This window comes from Strigops habroptila, chromosome 5, assembly GCF_004027225.2.
Source record: "Strigops habroptila isolate Jane chromosome 5, bStrHab1.2.pri, whole genome shotgun sequence".
NCBI classification, from domain to species: domain Eukaryota; kingdom Metazoa; phylum Chordata; class Aves; order Psittaciformes; family Psittacidae; genus Strigops; species Strigops habroptila.
Genome location: NC_044281.2, coordinates 34,906,251 through 34,926,605, shown reverse-complemented (window position 1 = coordinate 34,926,605; position 20,355 = coordinate 34,906,251). Strand labels below are relative to the sequence as shown.

The 20,355-nt window shown below is 41.7% G+C and overlaps 1 long non-coding RNA gene across 1 annotated transcript in view; it reads left to right on the top strand.

The window, feature by feature from the left end:
- LOC115609053 overlaps window positions 1-20,355 on the top strand; it is a 36,861-nt gene that overhangs the window by 3,014 nt on the left and 13,492 nt on the right. The window contains exon 3 of the long non-coding RNA XR_003991720.1: window positions 1,329-8,164. This is a non-coding gene — a long non-coding RNA (uncharacterized LOC115609053). The remainder of the gene's footprint in view (window positions 1-1,328; window positions 8,165-20,355) is intronic.

The window sequence follows — 20,355 nt, the reverse complement described above, 5'->3', positions numbered from 1 at the left end:
AGTGATGCAATGGCCAAGGTTCAGCCCAGTGGTTTCATGATACAACCAGTGTGAGGGAGGTCAGGTTCAGGTCATAGTTTTGGTCTCCTGCTGTGTGTTTTCCCCACAACACGGAAAGAAAATATGTTGAGAAGTGTTACAGCTATTTTCTCCTGCCCACCACCCCACACTTCAGGGCTTCTCTCCTTTCTACCTGAACTCTCCTGTGGGTTTGACAGTTTTTCAGCTTCTTAAGTCTTTGTTGCTGTTATGTATTACAGTTCCCCCCAGGTTTGCGAAATATCCCTTGCTCATTTTCATTTTATTCTGGGGGTTGCTTCCCAGATCCTCCTAATTTGGTTTAAGAAGTCAGAATTACCTGTAAGCATCAGGTAAACAGCAGTCTTGAATGGACAAACATGACAGCTGTCTGCTTAGAAGGTCAGTTGTTAGCTATAATTAAATGTTAGTTACAATGGTAGAATATTTTACAAGGTATAGAACTTGGACAGGGGGTACAGAAACCATTCTCTGTTACAATGTTGCCAACAACTGCAGATGTGTGTTTAGATAAGACAAAAAAAAAGACACTGGCAAAGAACATCTCTTTTGCACTGTTCCTGCCACTGGTTCTGCAAGGGTGTGTGTATATATATATTTATAGCTACCACCAGTCAAGAAGATAGATATGAATGCTAGCTAAACATGATTCAGATGAGAACAAGACTAAAAAGAGAAGACAAATAACATGTCTGTAATATTTGCTGGCTCTCCAGTAATGGTTTACGTAAAAGAAAGTTGGTTATCAGTTATTCATCAGAGAATTTATATATCAGTAGAAACAGGAGTGCTAGATCTAACTGTACTAAAATCAAAAGGGGAATTAGGTTCATATATATACCAAACTTCAAGCAGATCTATGTAACATTAAGACTCACACCCACCTTTACCACTTCTTTACTGACACACATCCTGTATTCCATTAACAATGTAATTTGCCCCTCGCTGCACTCTTCATTTGTTGTTGCCTCTCAGTTAAATGCACTATTTCTATATAAAGCACATCATTAATGAGTTTTATTGACAGTTTGCTTCTGAACAGCCTAGAGCAGGAGCTGGAGTGACTCAGAGTAGGAGAGGCTGTGCAGCATGCAATTCCCTGTGCATGAATTTGCAGAGATAATGAACCTCATTCTGATCTTTTGAGTTTAGCTCCACTGATTTCATGTTTTCCACTGCTGCAAATCACATCCATGCTGATGTCTGTGATGCCACCCAGGTTAGACTGTGGTGATGGGTGCTGTGAGTTCATCATGGCCTTATTCCTTCTGAACTCTTTGACTGTCTAGGCCTGATCCTGGATGTGAGGAAGAAGATGTTTACCAGCATGGTTAGAAACTGCCCTCCCTTCACACAATTCCTTCTCAGCATGTGGTTTGCAAGAAGGCATCTCTGGCCGGAACCGCTTGTGTGGTGTCACTCTTAGCTGTTGCAGCTGTGGAGCTTCAAGACACTTTCTTGAAGTTATATGAAGCGGTGACAGAAAATAGAGAAGGAGAAATCCCCTAATGGTTGTGGAAAGAGTTACTACTTGACTTTTCTAAGTTTATCATGTGTATTTAATGCTTTCTAAAGATAATCTGCATGTATAATTTGGAAAAAATATGACCTTTGTGTCTAAAACTTAAAAATATATTCAAGAATATTGTTGAAGTGTCCACAGTCCTGGGTGCTCAGATACAGGCAGGAAGGTAAAAAAAAAAATTTTTGGTAATTACTGACATGAAAGAAACGTACAGTTCAATTTGCAAATGTAATTCTGAGTCCACAAAAAGCTGTATTATTGCTCTGCCTTGTTACTGGCATAATTTTCAAAATAAAACATCAACAGGAATGCGTATGGATACTACGTTATGAAGAATGTGATTAGAAATAAATGGGAATCATTGATCCATCAATAAAAGGGAATCTTACAATGTATGGGACACTACAGTTTGGACCATCACTTTTAGTTTTTCAGCTGAGAGCAGAAAAGATGTGGTAAAGTTTACTTGCAATTTCTTCCCTGCATATCTTTATCTCTAGTTTTATTAAAATAATTTGCTATTTGATAGTCCATGTAAGTGCATTCAAAAGCATTAAAATGCGTAAAGTCATCATGTTATTGATATAAATTAATTAATTTAAATGTTAATTTAAATGCTGACCCTACCTGTGGGGAAAGTTGAAATCTGTTTCCTGGGATAGTTAGTACAGAATGAAAGTTGTACTTGGCTGTAATCCTGATGCCTTATTAGCATGAGGGGTTTGTCTCCTCCCTGGCAGGTCCTGGCTAGTGGTGAAGTGGAGCACCCGGAGTCGGTCCTGCTGTGGCGGCAGTCCTGGGTATTGATGCTGGGTCACACCTGGCTGTGGCTCCAGGCATGCTGGGAAGGAGATGCCTGCAGTGTGCTGCCACTGGCACTGGGCAACTTCCTGGAGTCGGAGCATGGCCCTCTCCAACGTTTTGAAACCACTTCCCTGTAGGTCCTTTGGATTCTGTCACTGGCTGCCAGACCCGTAAGGCCCCGCTGTCCTCGGTTACATCAGTGCCAAACTGCACTTGTTTGGTTTTTTAATTTCTGTTACTTTTCTGTTAATTTTCTGTTACTTTTCCATCAGAGAATCCCGAGGGTCCCATTTGGTTGCTCAGTGAAAGAACAGAGGGTGGGAGAAAGCTTGCAAGGTCACCTCTGTTTGGAAGCAGCTCCCTTAGTATTCAGCCTTCCTCTTAGCAGCTGGCTTTCAAATGGCAAGGGAAGGTTTTGCTGATATGATGCAGGGGAAGGACCTGGTTAGCGTATGAAGACTCTACAGAGTGCTCATTGGGCGCTGGTGAGGAAAGCTGCTCCTTTGCGGGGAAAGCCTTATGTTTCTCTGTGCATGTCTGTTACTGCTGACTTCAGTGCCATGTTTACTTTTGCCTGCTCTGAGATAGGTGTGGTATACAAGTACTTTTGTACTAGGGTAGTGTGCAGTTCTGCTCAGTTGGACTCAGAGTTGCAAGTAGATAGTTGACTAACTATGGGGTCCCAGAGAACGTGAGGTGTGGGATCTACCACTGCTTGTGCTATGCTAAGTAGTGATCATACACCAATTTTTAGGCAACCTTACTAGCAAGGCCTAAAGTAATTCTGTGTCTGTGGCTTAAAGACTTACTGCTGTGCAGCTGAGTCACTGTAACCTGCTTGGTGCTCACTCATAGCCTTCCCTCACTGCCAAAAATGCTTTAGCACTGACTGTCTTTAAGCTAAGCCTTTCTTTTTCGCAGTCACGAGTGAGGACTGGGTATGGTAGTCATACAGGTGATAAGCAGTAACGCATGAAGCTATAGTAACTTGATTGCCTTTGGTTATACATGTAACATTATTTTAGGAATCTCTTTTCAGCAAGAGAGAGAACTACTTCCTTTTTTAATGATTTGGGATCAAATTTATCCCAGTGGGAATCTGTACAGAGCTAATCAATAGTGCTAAATTTAAGAAGGAAGGAATAGTCAAGGAATATTTTTCTATTTCAAATAAATAATAGATACATTTTTTTCATGTGAAAGTCTTGGTGTTCAGCAAAAAAAGATGAACAGTAAAATTTAGTGGGTAAGGTATTTAGTGGGACAGGAAAATGTCAGTGTGTTCAGGTGTCTGTAGGTTAATCAGTAAATCCAGTAAAATCCTCTGTCCCTTAGGTAAAGGGTCTGTATTAAACTCCAGGCCTCCAGGAGGAGGAAGGAAGTTTTAGGCAAGTGTTTGAACAAGGGAGGTGGACTGAGGGAAGCAGAAGAGAAAGGCCAGGACCTGCAGGACTGTTACAGCAGCCCACACACACAGCAGTATTGATCTCTCTGTGAGTTGTGGTTATCAACCAGGATTTGACTACTTCTGAGACAAACATACTAAATACAAGAACATCAAATCAGAAAATGTTGACGATTAGTCAGTAGAGAAAAATGGTGAGGAAAAAAGGAAGGAAGAGATGCCAGTATGGGTGAAATGTTGGTGGGTGAGGTCAGGGGGATGTTCCAGAGAAGCAGCACACAGAGGTGAATTGGTGTTTGAATGTGCAGGGAATGAAACAAGGAGGAACAGGGCAGTTTGACTCCACGACGTACAGCTGTGGATGAGCAACTGTTAAAGGGAACATACGAACGCATTTGGAAGATCAGTGTTATGTGTAAGCTAGGTTTTGAAGGGTAGATTAAAAATGAAATAATTTTAATGGTGTGTTTGAGGACAAAATGAAAAGTCACAAGTTTGGAAATGGCAATGCTTACCAGAGCTATAAACATGACCTTTGCTGGTTGTGCTCTAGCACTCGGAGTATTTATATGACCACATGTTCTTTATCAGTCAATAATGCAGTTGTCAGTAACACTGCTTCTGCACTATGCTGCAGTGTGCATAGGTGCATCTTCAGATGAGTGAGGAAAAATCCCTCAAATTACCAAGGCATAAAAGGAAATTAGTTCAGATATTTAGTATCTAGATTTAAATTCTGCATTTTGCAGCATGATGGCAAGCATGGCAGATTTGTCTTGGAAAATTAGGATGCATTCCAGCAGAAACTGATGCAGAGACTCAGCTTTTTCCTGAAAAATAGCTTCCGCTATTCCCTGTAGCTAAGCATTTAGAGCTTGCAGGATCAGGGCCTAACAAGCCACACCTATTTCTTACTGTTTTTTTTTTTTTTTTGGGTGGAGGTGGGGGTAGTGGGGTATTTTAGTTTTGTCATTTTTTTGTTTGTGGGGTTTGTTTGGTTTGGTTTGGTTTTGGTGGGATTTTTTTGTTTTTGTCCTAGAAAACAGAACTCTCCATGTTAAAATGATTGGAAATTGAACTTAGAGGGATCTAGCATGTGATTACTTTTTTTAGACAGGATTTTCTTCATAGCTGAATTGGACTGAGGTTTTTTTTTCTTTCCTTCCAAACCAGATGGTAAGTGATTCAGTACTTTTAGCAGTAGAAAAATGATTTGTTTTCTTTCCTCAGTAGTTGGTGTGAATGTACTTTTCTTTATCTATTTACATATTATGTAAACACACTTTAACAGCATATATGTACATAGTGTACAGTCCTAATCCTGCAGAGAGCCCTGTATAGGCAAGGCCTTGCACATAGGAGGAATTGACATTGCTTTCAGAGAGCTGTTTGCATGGAACTCCTGGCAGGATTATCACTGTATTTGGATTTTTATGTGTACACTTAAATATATGACACTGTATGAGGATGCCAACAGAACTCTTAAGTCCACAAAATGTTTGAGTAACCTTGTGCACTTTTTTCGCCTAACAAAGTCTCTGGGGATGCCCTTGATCTCTTCTGTTGTCTTCCTGTGGTAAGCTGTAGCCCTGGTGACTGTTGAATTAAAGGCAAAAGCTTATCCTTATTATGGAGTGTTGGGGCAAGTTCTTCCTGGTGTGCAGGGGGAGCGAGGGCCTCATTCGTCTGGCCTTTTGGACTTGTGCTGATGCTACTAGGGGGTCTTGGGAAGGGATTCCTGTAATGGTGAGAAATGCTTGTGAGAGTATTAAAAAAACCTCCTTTCACGTGTGTACTTGATTTCTCAAAGTTATCTGCATCTGTGTTTGTGTATATACAATGTTAAAACTGAATGTTAAATGCAGTGCTGTGCCTTGTTCTGTGCTAAATAAAACGTACATGTAAACCACATATATGCCGTGTCAGCATATGGGTATTTGAGGCAGAATGGAAGGATCTGAAGCTGATAGTAAACTGCATTATAAGGAAATAGCATGTTACAGTGTCCAGCCACTGATTTTTTTATACAAGCAAGGTTGCCCAGGCAGCCTTGGAGTTGTCCTTTCCAAGCAGTTAAGAGCTATTTTTGTAAATTTCATGTGCTTTTACCCTAGCTTTGAGAATTAAAACATTGAATGCATAGAGTCATACTGCTGCTTTACTGAGATGATAATGTTCTGCTTCAAAAATAGTGACCAGTTTATCTGTTTACAGATCTGGCTGTACACAGCTGGAATGGGCTTATCCAATTCTCTTCTTGGTTCTCACCTCATCTATGCATGCTTCAGTTGAGTCACTGGGGGTTTGCACACAGAGGAGCTGGCCCCTTGCCTTGTTTTCCAGGTTTACCAGAGAGTTGCAACCCAGTTCTTAGCATCTCCCACTTAAAAAAAATGTGACAATCTTCTGCTTCCGTGAATTTTAGTAGGGGGAGAAAAAGACACATGAATTAGCATCAGAAATACTGTGCTGTGACATGTCAAGTTTTTTCCATCAAATTATTCAGTGGAAGGGTGGCAGAAGAGGGCCTTTGAAACTAGCACTGTTTTTTTGACATGGATCAGTAGTCACGCTGGGGTGATTCACTGTGCCTTGTATTTGTGTAATCAATTACTTTTCCCTTTATGCAAAGGGAATTGTTTGGGGGAGTTTGCCTCTCAGGCTATGTGGCTATTGATGTGGTCATTCGAGGTGGCAGAAAAATGCATCTCCAGAAAGATACATAATCCTGCAGGATGCTGCTGCATGGGGTGGCGTGTGAATCTCATCTGAGGTCAGACTGCCTGCTGGGCGGAACGAGAGCTTGTCTGGCCAGTGCTCTCTGTATATGTACTGAGGGCTGTACCTCCTGGCATACCTCATCGTGGTCACAAACAGTCACGTTTTTCATAACTGGGAATTGCTTTATTATATTACCAGAAAGAAGTAAGAGCACAAAGCAATGGTTGCAAACTTCCAATCACTGTATCTGTAGAAGAGCAGAACAGTAACTCCTAACCCGGCTGTTGTGGGCATGCAGGGACAGTGGGGTTAAATTTTCTCTTCTCTTAGACTGCTGCTTGTGCAAGCTCACGCGCCTTTGTAATTGCCTCCTGACTGGCAGCAGAGTGCTTGCTTCCCAGTGTCACAGTTACTGGTGTCTCCTGGCACCTAGCCATCTGTCCCTTGCTGGCAAGGTGGTGCACTGGGAATGGTACCATGCCTACGGGTGTGACAGTAGCTGTGGCACATATAGCAAATAAAAGGAGCCAAGGAGAAGTTAAACCAGATGATCTGTCAGTTAGGGAGAATGAGCAAAATCTGCCCTCAGCGTGGAGGGCTCTGAAGAAACAGGGTAGGAGACCAGTTATCTGTTACCTCCTGTGGGCCCCAGGGAGTAAACACTGTGGAAAAAACTTGGCTTAAAGCTCTGAAGACTAAGTAATTGCTGGAAGCTCTGGGCTATTTAGGACATAAGCATGCATTTATAAGCACTGGAAGTACTGAAGAGAGTTTCTTCTGGTTTCAGTTAATAATAGGGCACGTTGTGTACAGTTTGTTTGCTTGATTGGTTCATTTTATTGTGTGTAAATACACTGTAGAAACAATTTTGTCTTTTGTTCAGTGTTACTCAGCTGGTGTGTTTCTTGTCAATCCAATGAATTACAGGGTATAAGTAGCCTGCTCCAGTCTGTCTGTGAAACAAGGTCCATTTAAAATAAAGGCCCACAAGGGATATGGTGGGACTGCAGAAGAGTTAGAAGGATGGTAAGCAGAGGAGGAGGCAGCATGTGCAGCAGAATGGAAACCTCCAGGCCATGTGTGCCACAGGCATAGCAACTCAGTGGCGATGTGAGTTGCCTCAATGAAAAAGGAGTTCTGCTCTCCCATGCGTGGTATGAAACTCAGCTCCGCTGATCTTAGTAGAAATAACAGGGGTTTGCAATGGGGCAAATGAGAGCAGAATCTGGCCAACTGTTAATAGCTTTTTGTGTTTAGGGCTGAAATAAAGTGGCTGTGTATGCAAATAATTGTGCAAGCATGACTCCTAAGTGACTTATAAGAGGAGAATTCAATATTTAATTGTTGGAAATACAGACTGTTTGGCACAAATCTCCTGGTTTGGCTGAGCTGTACTTGACCTGTGACAGAGAGAGCAAAGGTGATTTTAAGTCCTGGGATTGAAGGGGCCAGTGTGTAATGTAACTCAAGGCAAAGTCAGCACGTTGGCTGTTTTGTAATTACAGATGCTTATTTTGTGTGCAAACCCAGGTGGTTCATTAGCTTTTATTTCCATTATCTCATCACAATATTTACGTGTGAATCTGAGCTATTTTACTTCACAGGTGTGATATGTAAGTAGAATTAAAAAAAAGGGTTTGGTAAGAAGTTGGTTGTTTTGATATAAAGATGTTCTGATGTAACCAAAATGATAAAATTGGTTAAATCTATGTGCAGAATCTGAAAACTCTGTGGGAAGCCTAACAAGTTGAAAATAACGTTTCTTCTGTGCCCTGCGTTTCTTGCAATATTTTGACCCAAGTGTCGGAACAAGGATAGTTTAGCTCTTAGAATATAAAAGAGACAATCAGAAGCAATCATGTTGCTGTAGCTTAACACACTGTCACTCCAGCTGAACTTCAGCCTTCCTGCTCTTGTGCCCTGTGGTGAAATGATACCTGTTGGCTTAAGCCATCTTCATGTTGTTAAATTCTTAAACTGTGGTAATCTCACCACAAGTTATCGGCTGTCCTTATGTCTAGAAGTGTGGCCATCCCATTCTAACTCCTCAGGGCAGAAAATGTTATTCCTGAGGCCAAGATTTAAAAATGCTTTCACCTTTCAAAGGTCCTCCAGAATTATTTGATAAAGTAAATTTTGCTGATGCAATCTCCTCTTTTTATTTATGTTTTTTCCCCCCTCTATCATGTAGAAGTGTGGATGGTGTGGAGAGACATCTGATTTTGTTGGGACACAAATGCGAGCCCAGAGCTAGTGGGGTATGTTTGAAAATACTTCCTGGCAAAAGTTGTTGTGGCTGAGAATCAGAAGTTCGCATCCAGTTGACATCACTGGAAGATGCACACACAGAGTGAAAGCACTATGTGGCCTTTAAGCTTCTGTTCCTGTGGTACATGAGGTTTTATACTACACAGAAGAACCATTCACTTTTCTGGGTAGTTGATACCAAATGGGTATCTGTGATCTATTCCAGTCTGTTCTGTCTGGGGTATGTCTCCATGACTTCAACAGAGTGCCATGTGTGCACAACAAGGAGGCTCTTTGGATGGAAACACTGCAACGCAGGACTCATTAACTGATGATAATTGATAATTTTTAAAGAGATTAGTACAACAGGTTCTACTTATCTAGATCGTAGAAGTAACTTGAGGGAATACGTTCACCAAAGTGAAATGTTCTCTAAAATAATTGCTAACAGGTTACTTATGATTGTTTTCTTCAAAAGCAGTATGTTTTCCTAAGCCAAATGGAAAATTAGATTTTCTTCTTATTTAAGTATATGAGGAGTAACTGTGAAAATTGTTTGGCTTACATGGATGTTAAGTAAGTGTCACCTGTGGATAATCAGGCCCAGTACTTTCTTTGTGTGTTTGGCCAAAGGAGGGGGCATTTCCATTTTCTGTTGCTGATTGAATTCCCCTATGATGTTGTCTAATACACAGAAACACTGAAGCTGTATCAAGAATATGATCTGTCTTGTGCCCTACCTCACAGATAAATCATGCCGTCAAGTTCCTCATGGGTGTGTGTCTCCTGCCTTTGTCCTCTTAGATGTAGGCTCTCTGGGACAGGCACTGTTGGTCAGTGCACCAGAGCCTGGGGGCATTGCTGGAATAGAGAGCAGCTTTCCTTCTGCGCTGCTGTTTGGGTGTGACTGAGGACTGAGCTGGGTGGCTGGCTTGCTTTTTTAGGGGAACCCAGTGAAGCAGATGGATTGCATGAGGAATCTTGTGCTGCTCTGGTTGGCACCAGGTGTGGCTGGATACATCAGGAATTCCAGAGCTGCTTCTAAGCCCTGTCTATGCATCTACAGCACCAGACTCCAGGGAACTGAGGTTACTGTACTGGAGGATATGAGTTGCAGTGAAAGGCCAGTCCCTGGGTGTTTAGGAGTGATAGCAGAATAAATACTTACACCTTGCTTTCATGTTACATGGCATGGGACTTGTTCTTCCTTGAAGATGACTTCTCCAGTGCTGCTTGGATGTGCCTGCTGTTCTGTCATTGCTCCTAAAGCCTTGATTTGATAGTAGCCTCCAGCGTGCTCTGGGCCAGCAGATGTGTATAGCAGGAGGCCCATCAGTCTTCCTGCAAAGAGTTAGAGGAGTTTTGGAGAAATTGAGTGATTCAGAACTTTGCCACTCTTTTCTCTGGCAGTTCCCTGAATTTGAGGTGTCCCTTGTCTCTGGCACAGCTGGGCAACAGACTGGGCAGGAAAGCAGCACTGGTTTTATTGCCTTTCAAATGCTTGGGCTGCTAATGTTAGGTGCTGTAAGTGTAGGCTTTTTGAGAGGAGAGTTGTAGGTGAGGAAGCAGCATTGTTATTGGGTGAACTGGAGGGGTAGTACTTTGACCACTTGACATACTGAGCAGGCTGAGGAGAAGGGGTAAGATTAACAGAAGGAAAATCCTCTTAATCTGGGTGATGTTGGTTTGTCATCATTAGTTCAGTTCTTACATAGCTGCAAGCCTACTGCTGCCTGCTTTGCAAGAGGCAGGACATTAATTACAGGTTGTGGCAGAATGCAGCATGCCTAGGGATTTGAGGTGCTGACAAGATGATACTGCCCAGAGCAACTGCAGAGAGTATGGTCATGTCCAACACAAGGTATGGTTTTAAGAACTCAAAACCCCCTGTTATCCAGCGTGTCACTCCTTAAGATAACATGCGGCATACATGCTGAAACCTAAAACTCCTTCGCTTTCTGCCTCTCCAGCAGCTTCATACATGCATTCAGCTTCTCTTCAGTGTGAGCCACAAGGTAAGAATCAGGGTAGCACAGGTACCAGAAGAGCTTTGGTGTTCCTTAGGCCAGCTGGATGTGCAGCAGAACTGTGCTTTTTGACCTGAGAAGCACCAGAGCCCCTGGGTAATGGTGCTGGGCAGGGTAAAGGGGTGGAGCAGGCAAACTGCTAAGGTGCATAGATCCCTGCAAGACCAAGAGCCCGTTTTGGGATGTGGAGGCAATATTGTGTGGCAGCGAGTGTGGGACTGAGTTAAGTAAGAGAATGTGAGAGCGCGCTCACTATATGGCTGCTAAGCAGGGAGCAAGAAAGGATTTTACTGTTTGTGACTTGAGAGATGGAGCGAGGAGTGATGGAACAGGTAGAGAAGAATCTGGTTGGACTGTGAGGTAATTATACAATATATCCAGAGCTTGCAATTTATCCCTGTCCAGATTGGAAATGGTCTGGTATTCTTCAGTAGTGTTACAAGCATCTGAGAGGTGCTGGGCACCTAACTCACTGCCCAGAGCATTGGCAATTTGCCCCTGTCTTTTTTGTCATACACACCTGCAGATTTAATACTTTTCTTTTGGAGAATACATCACTTTCTTGTCCTGTGAAACAATGCTTCTCTTCTGCTATTCTCATGGAGATGTGGTGCAATGATATCACTTGCTAGCGAGGGGCTGGTGAATCACTTTGTTGATATTCATAAATATTCTCTTTGCTGCCAGTTTCTGCACTGGTCTTAATATAATTTCCAAAGGCAAAAATAATAATTTCAGAGGCTTTTTGCTTTTTGTTAAAGAGATAATACTGGAATTATGTCACTGCATGCCGTACTGAACCCAAGCTCCCAGCTACCCAAACCTATTTGGGTAGCTGAAGGTATCGCCACCTTTCCAATCAATCCCTCCCTGGCAGTGGAGAGCTTGCTTGCAGCAAGGCAGGGAGGGGGAGCACACGCATTTGTCTCACAGGCTTTGGTGGGTAGTCCAATAACAGCTTAAAGTTTAAAGCTCTTCTGTGGGTCTGATAACCTCTCGCATGGGAACAGAAGTGCTCTGAGCTGTCCTGGCTGTGTGTGTAAAGACTCTTCTGCTAGTTGAGAGTCTCCAATATTTTATTGCCTGCCTAGGAAGTCTAACTGGTTGGTCATGTCCATCAGCTTTGCACCTCAAGTGGTGTAAAGAAGGCAGAAAGCAGAAATACGTAGGTCCCTCAGAATTTCCTTGTACAAGGGGAGATCAGACAGCAGTCTGTGTGGTTGTATTGAGGCAATGTCAAAGGTCTTCAACATGCATCTTCTTATGCATTGGCATAGGGCATTTTCCTGGGGAAAAGGATTGCACATGGTGTGGATACAATCTTGTGAAAGTAAAGGCACTTGTCATTTGTTCTTTGCAAAGCCTGAGGCTGCTTTAAAGTCATTTTTACGACAGCACTAATCTTCTGGCAACTGCAGTCAGAGAGTTGCACAAGAAGTGCAGAGGTGCCTTTGCACACTGCCTTGTTTGATGGGCCAAGCGTCCCTCTGTCACAAAGATCCAACTGTTTCTCCAACCAAGCACAAGCACGTGTGCCGGCAAGCCCACTGCTGCCCTGGCAGGTTATTTCCCTATTGGTTTGTCCTGACCGCTATGCCTTTCCCTTTCTCTGCGATACATCGCACATTGCCAGCTGGTACTTGTAACATGTTCAGCAGAATTTTAAAATGAAACGTCTCAGGAGGAGGTCAGCATGCTGTGCGGGACACGGCCCACGTGTGGGCAGCATCTGACAGATTCCTGTCACTGTTACCCAACAGGCTTGTCATAAATGATAGCACCTGCCTGTGGACTGTACTAACACAGCGATACCAGCCAAAATTGGAAGTGTTAATGGTATTGTTTGCCCTGTATTCATCGTCCCTCCCCACTATGAGAGGCGCACTGTGAAGATCTGGATGGATAGTTACAAGTATTAGGGTAATGACACCAGATACCGTTCAGTTCTCAGCAGCCAATGTGTAATTATTGTAATAGAAAAGCATCACAGAAAATTGCTTAAGAGTTTTTCAGTTATCAGTGACTTTTCTACACATAGGCAGGTAAGGAGGTAACTGTCTAAAAGATTTCTTGTTCCAGAATTAGTGCCAAGGATCAGATCTTCCTGATCCATCGCTGGGAAGCTCTGTTCTCACATTTACAGTGTGCCTTCATGCTGGAGATTTTTCTGTTTAATTTCTCTTCTGTGGTGGATGAAATCACTTGAAATTTGGTTTTTTTATTGAAAAGTTATTTGACTTTTTCTGCTTATGTCGCAGCTGTTAGTGCATTTCATGTATGTTATTAGCACTCTGTAGCAGAATGCTGTTTTGGGCCCATTAGGGATTCTCAAAATAGCCATTGCTTCACCCTCTCTCTAAGCTTGTCTGTAGTTCAAGCTGCTTATTTTTCCATGTGGTCCACTGTGAACCTCCCATTGTAAATTATCTGCCCTTGTAACCCACAGCCTAATTTTTCTTACTCTGTTCAATGGAATTACTGACCATTGAGTTTAGCAAATCAGGTTGGTTAAGAGGATACCTGTGAGAATTTCCTAGTTGCCTGATTTGTACTTACTGTCTAAGTTTTGTAAGGCTGTTTGGTTGCCTGCTGCCCTCGTCTGACATGTGGGACTTTGGAAGTTGGTTGATTTGAACATCAATTTTTCTTCATTTGCAGTCCCCAGCGGACAGTCATTGCAGCATTGCCTTGTGACTGTGCTTAATTAAGAGTCAGATCGCTGCTGAAATTCCCAGGCCAGAGGATATGATGGCTGCTAGAAACCTCAGTGCCTTTTTATGTTGGGTTATTTTTTCTTTGTTTGTTTTTTTGGTTTGGTTTGTTTTTTTTTTTTTCCCTAAACAATATCTTTTTGCATTGTACATGGTCAGTGTTTTTGAGGAAAAAAAAGTTATTTCTTAGGTACCTATTAAAATTTAAGAAAATAGTGGGTCTTCTTCCCCGTTATGTGCACACCTTTTCCTTCCACATGCTTTAGTGTTTTAAACAGATCACCTCTTTCCCTTGTTATAGGAAAACATTTAAATAGCACACCATTTTATAGACAAAGGAAAAAAAAAATCCAGTAACTTTGTACTCTGCCTGTAGGAGTGCTCAGTCTAGGTATGGCAAAACTAGCAAATTTGAAATGTAGCCCAACAGGTAAGGAGAAGAAGGGAGTGGAGTTGCAAATACTAGGTAAAGACAGGATGAGACTGATCAGAGAGGCAGGAGGAATGGCAGAGGACACTTGGCAAGAGAGACCCAATGATATGGATCAGTTCTACTCCCATTGAATCTGAGTGTTATCCCAGATTTATGGAGGCATGACATCCAAAGCCCTCCCAGGGAGAGGGATCTTAGCCCAGTGGGCAGTATGGGATAAGGCTCAAAGCACAGAGAAGAAAAGGAGACACACAAGAACAAAAGGAATAAGAAAAGCAGAGGGAGTGAGAGAGTGAGTAGGGAGGAAGAAAAGCAGAGGTGTTGGGGGCAGCCTGGCATAGGCCTGTGTATATGTGAAGTGGGGTCTTGAGCCAAGTCCAGGGGAGTTTTCCTAAAAATAATGGTGGTCTCAAGACTTGAATTTGACCCAAAAGCAGAGAGAATTACAGCAGTTCTGCTGTGTGTTAGGTCTGCATTTGGAATTTCAAGCTTTGTTTTGCCTCTGGAGTCCTCAGTGTTGCACAGTCCCATTACAGCAGTGGTAGCAATGCAAGGTTTAGTGAGCGTGAGTTCCTGTCCTTGGGCAGCTGCACTGGTCCATGTGCATTTTCAGTGAAAGCTGTCCCTAGAGTGAAGGTTAGCTGGTGGAACTAGTAACAGCAGCTTTTTGGAAAGCAACACTGAATTTGCCACAGGCATGACTGGGTAGCATTTTCCCCAGCCAAGCACTGGGACTGTGTGTGGAAAGCTCTGTTTTATGAAATCTGGGGCAGCTGAAGGGCAGACAGGCTATTCTGGTGCTTGCATGTGTGCTGGAGAAGGTGGAGGCATTCCTGTGCAACGTGGGGATCCTGAAACTTCTCCAAGAGCTCTGACTAGGAGATGCAAATGTAATGCTTTAGAAAGGTAATTTACTGACAGAAGAAAAACTAGTAATGAGATGAACAATTAGCTCATCTTTCAGCTTTCCGGATACCTTAACAGCTGAAGAGTTAAAATTAATCTAAAAACATGTTGGAGCATTAATTTGAGGCTGTTAAAATCTTCCTGATCATTTTATGGTACTCTTCTGGAGGAACAGTGTCTTAACTTCAAGTTAGCCTAACCCTCACTTTATTATTGTTACTGGTCAAATTAATTGCTATCTTTAGCAGAGATCACAAACCCTCCACAAGTCTTATTGTATTTACTTTTGTGTTTTCATTTCTTGAAAGGTGAAGATAGATAAAAACATAAAGGAACATTGTTAGCAGTTTGTTGCAGCAAGGAGTCAAACCTGCATTTTCAGCACATCTTAGTAATGTACGTGAATCCATAGAACATATCTGAAATTTTAAATGTATTTTAAGGTTTGCTCTTGCTCCGCTTGCATCTTTTCCTCTCTTTTCGCAATCATCATTTCAAAAATGTCAGAGGAACAGCAACTGAGCATTTCTCCTGTTCCCACCTGTGCTTTGGGATGTGAAAGAATAACATTGGCACAGAGAGACCTGGACTTCCTCTTGGGTGCGTCTGGATGAATTTATGGGGCAGTCCACCGTGCCTGTTATCAGTCTGAGAGCAGCTGATGATGAGCATCGCCAAGATATGGTACTGGACTGCTGATCAATTTTGTGTCTTTCAGAAGACTTAAGAACTAGATTAACGAAACATCACTATCCTAAACTATAGCCTCACCATGAGGACGTTAGGGTAGCCACAACTGGGCAAAGTATCTTCACCAGCAATCTTTCACCCTCTGACAAATCCTTTCTTCTTGAAGGTGACTGTGGGTGGTCTCCCTTTGTCTAATTTCTGTAAATTCGGTACATCACTTTCTAGTTATGCAGCTGATACTTGTGTTTATATGAATGGCTATTTTAAAAAGGAAAGATCAGATGTTTGTTATTTCATTTCAACATAAATCAAACTTCGTATTCACATAGCAATTCTAGTTTAGCCCCAGGAATAGCTTTAGTATTGCTAAGTGTCTGGAGAGTATTGACTACAGAGACATGATTTTAAGCAGGCTATAATAGTTTCTACAGCTGTTAACAGTTTGCAGAAGAAAGGCGGTATTATTCAACGGTGTTTAAAATGTGCATGACTTGCATTGCACAGAAGTCAGATTGAGAGAATGTCAGATTTATTTTTTTTTTTTTCTGAAATTCTGCCAGGAAAGTCTTCAATAACTGGAGAAATTCTTTTCACTGGTGAAATCAACATGCAGCACATTGTGTTATTATAATTCCTTATAGCTCACCATGAAAGTTGTCTTTGTATGTGTGGATGTACGGCTTGTACTGTTTTGTTTTTATTTATTCTGCATTCTTTATTATAATGTTCTTTCCTTTTCTTCAGACCAGAAAGATTGTTATTGAGCCTTCCACAAAGCTGAAATAATGCTGTGTGTTAAAAAAATGTTAACAATTTGAAGAAGTTATAAAAATTTATAAGTTGACTGAATACTTTGGAAATTTCTGCATATTTTAATATGAATAGGTAATGCAAATGTTTGTTCTTTGCATTTAGAGGTGGGTCTCTGTTTTCTAAAGGTCTTGTATATAAATTTGATTCTTAAAATTACATTAGAACAAAACCAGTATTTTCTCAGATTGTGTAATAGGAAAAATGAATTCACAAAAGACACAGAACATACATGGTTATCTCTGAATGTCATATAGTCATGAAATTTATCATAAACAGTATCAGTTGTTTGAATGATTTCATTAATGCATGTAGAGGACTGCCTGTTCCCAGTTAGCTGAGGTCCTTCCATTCAGTTCAGCGGGTCCTGGATTGGCCCACAAATAAAAAGACTATGCTGCAGCTAACTGAGAAATAAGAGAAGGTGATTTCTCTATAGAAAACGTGACGTTCCAGTTTGCACTGGTAGAAGTTCAGAACTTCTTCAGATAGAAATTCAGTCACATGAAAACAAAGAAGTCACAGAAGATGAAGGAATTATTTCAGATTAATTTGGTGTTAGTGATGAGTTCAAGCTTTATTTGTAACTAAAATAATAAAACAGAACAAGAAAGTCCAAAAGAAAGAAAGAAAGAATAGAAGTAGGTGAAAAAATGAAGAAGGGGGTGACAGAATACTGGCAGGTGACCAAGGGCCTAAATGATGACAGTTTTAACAAAGACTAGTCCAAAATGGTAACAGTTCAAATATGATCCACTGGAGGTGCTGGTTGGGTAAATATCTGAAAAGACAAGCATCAAGCTTTTTGGGGAAGGTGGAGATGGGCAATGTGGGATTTGGGTGGTTGTACAGAGTAGAAAGGGTTTGTTGAGATTCCCTGAAGGAAAATGAACTTCTGATGCTCTAGGGCAGTTTCTCCACAAATAAGTATAGTAGCAAGTAGGAGTGAGCCTGGAGAGCTGCAGGTCTAGCGAGGTCCCCTGGACCGCATGATGCGTGCTTTGCCTGTGCTGCCGGGGTACCTCTTCCAGCTTAGTTGCATCTGAAAGGAATCTCATCTGCATGCTCAGGGACTGCTCTGTGATGTAAAGCAAAGCACGGTAAGCGGGCGTTGGAGGGGCTAGCTTCAACAGCACGCTGCTGCTCCAAACTTGAACATTAATGTAAGTGCAACCTGCCAAGCTTTAGGGTGGGAGTAGTGATGTGGGACAGGGCAGAGGGAATACTCAGAGTGCACTAGTTCATGACAGTGTGTGGATGAGGGCAGTGAAAGCCCAAAGGGGTGCAGCATCTGGTGAGGTCACCAGGAGCTGTAGTGCAGGGTAAGCCCTCCAGGAAAGAGAAAGGGAGAATGACTGATGCAAGGCTGTGTAGGTGTGTTTAAAAAAATAAAAAAGACGCAATTCCCTTGACATACATCTTAAAAGAAGGATTGTTGGATGGCTTCGTCCAATGAAATAACATTACCCACGGAGTAAGTTCCCTCCAGGGGGGACAAAAATGCCTTGTAGACATATGCAAGGTGACAGTGAAGTTAGCTAAAGCTTTGCATTATCTGTTTTCTCCTCAGGATAAAGAAATCCTCAGAAAAGTTGGTGCCTATTTAAAGGTTATCGTGATTTAGTATTTCGGGGTAGATTCCCTCCTGACGTGTTGCCTGTGAAATTTTGATAGGGCTAGAAGCACTTTGTAACACCAGCTCCATTAAGAAATGGCAAAAGTAATGCACAAGAATCCCAAGTTTTCATGCATGGTTTTTATAGATCTTTTTCTCCATACATCCTGGAACATGCTTTGCTGTGTTGAAAGGCTTCCTTGGTCGTTGCAACCAGTGCTGTGAAATAACATTGCTGCTAGCTGGTGGTTTGCACTGTAGAAAGCTGCTTATAATTTTCAAAGACTGCTTTCCAAATGGAATCACTATGGTAAATGAACCCTTTAAAACTTACACTCACAAAACTGAATTCAGTTCAGGAAGCAGTGTTGATTCTTCAGTCTTTTGTGAGTCACTTCCACTGTAACATTCTCTGGAATCATTCATTTCTGAGTGTTAAATATGACTGGTGGGTAATGAGGAGTTATCATAGATTCAGAGGTATTTCCATGTTCCCTGTCAGTGTGCCACTTCATACTGTATTTATTCTCACAGAGCCTGTTATATAAAAGTACCATTTTACAGAGCGGAGGCACAGGGAGAATAAATGATGTAGATAAGTCTGTGGAAGGAAATATGTTGCAGAACTATCTTGGGTTTCCTCAGCTTACGATGCTTACTTAGTGGACTAGCTCTCCTCTTGTTCTGCAGCACAGCTTGTTCTTTTCTTGCTAGGGGTCTTGGTCATCCCACCCAGCACAGCCAAAAAGGCTGCCGCAGAAAGAGCGATCTGGTGAGTCTGAACATTACCAGAAAGCTGATAGGATTCTTAGCTTTAGTGGTAGGATTATGTCAAATAACGTGATTAGCCAAGACAAATGTATTAATACCTAAGTATAGCATCTTTATGTATGCCAGTACTTTGAAAACAAGGAAAGCAAAAAATGTATGGACAATGGGTTATTGTCCAGAACTGTTATCCTTGCTACAAGCAATGGGCATAACAACAGTTTGGCTTTTCAGCTTTGCTAAAATGATTTGCTAATAAGATTTTGCCTTATGAAAGACAATAAAATGCACGAGCAGAACACAAACATCTTTACTAGATCTCGTTAGCAGTTGTGAGGATAAATTTTAACAGTGTTAAGATTTTCCAGGCCTCTTTCAAACTGACTCTGTTGCCTCACTAAATATGCTGATTGTTGTGGGTCTTTGTCTAAGAACAGTTGGCCTTAATTGCTTCTGAGCAATATTTCCTTGGAAGCCCTCACATAACAAAAGGCAACCCAGAGCAGACTGAATGGATCTCTACTTAGAAACTGGCCATGTTCAATCTGTAAAGTATGTAAATTTTTTTTCCTTTTGCTGGGGAAAGGCAGAAGAGGGCAATAGGTGCAGGATGTGGAGGGAAGAAGCAGTGCCATGACCCTGTGGCATTTCTACATGTTGAATCAGAGAGTGACATTTAAACAAGTCTCACTACACCCAACATGAAAAACTGTGGTGCAGATCAAATTGCTGGCTGTGCTTGAAGGGAGATGAGGAGGAAAAAGGTCAAGGAACCTATCTGTAGGTAGCCTTGCCTGTGTTTCAGGTGTTGAGGGAGCTTGCCAGCAAGCAAAATGGATCTTTAATGCCTTTTTCTTTTCTTCTTTTTTTTCTTTTCTTTTTAGTTTCTTTGAAGGAATGAATGGCTCCGGACTTTCCATCTCTGGAGCTGGTGGTTTCCATACCACAGTGATTCAGCCAGCATGAACTCTTGACCAAATCCCAGTTTGTTTCCTGGTTTTGTTTTTCTAAAATCTCTTACATTTAGCAGGGCATAGAGGCCTCCCTACTATGTGACAGTGTGAGAAGGACAGCTATGCTCTTTTTACCGGTTGGCTCTCAAAGGACAGTTCTCTATGCTTCTGAAAACATTGCAACTGAAACAATTGACAAGAAAACACTGAATTTTGACTAAAACTGTCCAAAATCTTACATGCTCCTGGCTTTTTGATGCTGTGTGTTTGTGTAGACTTTCCTTTGAGGTTTAATAAGGTCTTATTTTTGTTTGAGACATATCTTGATGAAAATGTTCCAAGGTTTAATCAGTGTGTTATTGCATAGGAAACTCATATACATTTGTTTAGTTGCTACATAAACAGATTAGTATTGGCAATGATTTCAAGGCATAGTAGGTTGTTAAATTAATGTGAAGGGCCTTGTTCCTTTGCCTTGCTGGGTGCTTTCTGATGACTGAATTCTCTGAGATGTTCTTTTTTAGGGAATATGCTGGTGGTTATCCCTGTTATTGTGTAAGTGGAAGACTCAGTAAGGACTTAGAGAAGCTTGGCTCTGGAGTTTTAAAAACCAAGAGAGAAATGTTAGACAGGAAATCTATAGCCTGTGGAAGCTACAACAAAAGAAATTATACCCTGAAAATTAAAACCATAAAATATTC